A 2,940-nucleotide genomic window follows, 5' to 3' on the forward strand; every position below is an offset into this window, starting at 1 on the left:
AGATAATTCCCCGATAATTGGGATACGGAACGGCTATGAGTATTTGTGGAAGAACCCTCACGACTAGCGAGCACGTCGTAGTAGAAGGAATCACCCGATTTGTACAATGGCAGCATCAGACCAGCCTCGAAGGCCCCAACCGTCGTTAACAAGTGAAATTCATCGAATTCGTACTTAGAGATCAGCTCATACGTAATTTCATCCTCGGGGGCATAAAAACGAACCCCGAAGGCTTGGAGCTCATGCTTCTCCTTGAATAGTTCAAGATCGATATGCTTGAAGGTTACTTTTCTCCTGCTAACAGAAACACTGCGTATCAAGGGAGCAGCCTCTTCCTCCTCCGCGGGACCGGATGAGCTAACAAACGCTTCAGACGCTTTTCTCTTCACGGGGGGATTCTTTGAAGATCCAGCCGCAGGAGATACGCCCTTTGTATTCTTCCCTTTCAAAGTTGGAGAAGACCGTGGATGATGCTCGGGCACTAACGAACGTAAAGGAGGAACGTCAAAAGCAACAGCGCGGGGAGGAGCCTGCGTACTCCGAGTCTCTTCACGAGGACGCACCATTGAGTGATTAAAGACTCTCCGTGAGCCAGACGGAATTATCGGAGGAATCTCTTCCCGAGAAGACGAGGCTCTCGCTCCGGAAGACACTCGACTCCGACGAACATCATCTTGAGACTCTCGACACTGAGGAGATCTCGACAACCTAGAATCAGGAGTCTCATAGGTAGGCCGCGGACGGTCAGACATGGCTTCGGAAAGAATAAAATCAAGAACAGGTTACACACAATAACCAAAAATCAAAAAAATACAACCACGACAACATAGCAACCCTAAAATTAGGATACAATCTCAATACTCCACCCTCGAAGTAATGGCTGCCTTAATTTAAGATGAAGAACAGGGGCAAACTAGTATGCAAGCATCAGAAAGAGTTCTTCATCACAAACAAGGAACAACAATAGCAGAAAATTCACAATTCAACACGGCATAAAACAGTGAAATCAAGAAAAGAAAAACTCACCGGCAAAAACAGCAAGTAGAAGAAACGAACAGGGGAAGATCCCAGGTGCAATAAAGACTGACAGAAGTTAAGATCACAGGTGCAATGAAGACTGACAAAGAATTTAAGGTCACAAGTTTAATGAAGGCAGGTAGGAAACCTAAAGGAAGAATGAACTAAGAGAGTGTTTAGGAAGAATGAAATTAAATTTCCTCTCTATCCTTAAAATACCCGAAAGAAAAGAGGAAATTAAGGGAGAAATAGGAAAACGTGCCCGTTACATAAGCAGTTAATGCACGAATAAAAGACGTGCCCAAGTATCTAAGAGAAGTTATTAGGAGTGAGAAGAATGTGCGACGATAGTTTTTCTTCAAGGCACCCATTAGTCAGTTAAGCCTGAAGAAAAGGGGCAAATTGTGTACACATATATCTCACCATCGGACACGTATATACAGAAAGGTACGTGGAAAGCATGCAAGCCAAGACATCAAAACACGATGCGTCGCGAAGCACCAAATAAACCCCTAGGAGTTGCTTTATCTCATCCCCAGAAGAGGAGCTAAGATCAACGGTGGGGAGAAAGTCAGCTGACACGGACTGACAGGGGCAGAAGACACTTGTCTGACACGAGCAGACCCCTCAACCACCCGCATTAAACACTCTGAGCAGTGCACGTGTCGACCGACCTATGGAACGAGCGAAGATGCCTCCGCGGGATCGAGGGGGAAACGCAGACCTCTGCGTGATGGACACAAGACACTAGAAGATAAGGTTCCAACGGTCTTCAGAGATGGGTCCCACATTCCTACCTTATAAATACCCAATCTCCACAAAGGGGAAAGGGGGGGGGGAAAAAACATCAAAAGAGAGAGAGAGAAAGAGAGAGAAAGAGAATAAGCAAAGGTAAGGAATCCCATAGTGGAGAGAAATATGTAAACCCCAAGTCATTCAACTATTCGTGTAACCTTGAATAATATAGCAGAACAACAAACCCCGTGGACGTAGGCCTTAGTGCTGAACCACGTAAACCTTGGTCTTATTTACATTTCAGCACTTTGCATTCATTTAATTCCGCATGCATTTGCTTATATATGTTGTTTTCCTTTTATATTTGTACCCCATGCATAATCGCTACGCATGGGGAAGTTGGAGGAGGCCATGATAAACCCGTGGGTTTTGAGCCAATGAACCCACATCAGGGTATCATCATCGTAATCTCTTTAGACTTTAACAATTGATTGCGGGCATTCGGACCCCGCGTAGTTCGTGTGTCCACAGTAGCCTTTCCCATCTCTAAAAATAGCTGATTTTTTCCCTTGTCCGCTAACTCCTTCGTCTTTAGCGTACGCCAGCGCATGTCCCCATTATTTGGCTTCAGATGTTTTGAATTCCGCCGCATCGTCTGCCCGAGAACACGCGTCTCGAAGTCTGCAAAGGTTTCCAACCCGACAGTCGCTATAATGAAGCTGAGCTCCGCTGGTAATAGGCTGATACCTATCTTGACAAGTTCCTTTTCAGGAATTTTTACGCTGCTGCGTAGACACTCTCCCTGGAAACTTTTCGCAAAATCTAGATACTTTCCACTGGCTTGAATTTATGGCTACAAATATCCGAAATAGTAAGCTGTTTCTGTCGATAGTAGAACTTTTTCATGAATTTGGTTCTCATTTCATTCCAAGACGAGATGCTATTTTCTTCAAGTCCTATAAACCACATGAAGGACGCTCCAGTAAGTGACTTCCCGAATTCCCTGAGACAGATGGAGTCATTTGTGGTGTATTCGTTCAAACTCATGAGAAAATGATATACGTTTTCCGTTGCATTGCCAGAGCCATGGAATAGTTGAAACTTGGGTTGTTTATATGTTACCGGCATTGATTTATCCAGTAAGCCTTGAGAAAAAGGGGATTGCATGGTAAAATTTTCCGTGGGTGG

This window comes from Papaver somniferum, chromosome 11, assembly GCF_003573695.1.
Source record: "Papaver somniferum cultivar HN1 chromosome 11, ASM357369v1, whole genome shotgun sequence".
Lineage (NCBI taxonomy): Eukaryota > Viridiplantae > Streptophyta > Magnoliopsida > Ranunculales > Papaveraceae > Papaver > Papaver somniferum.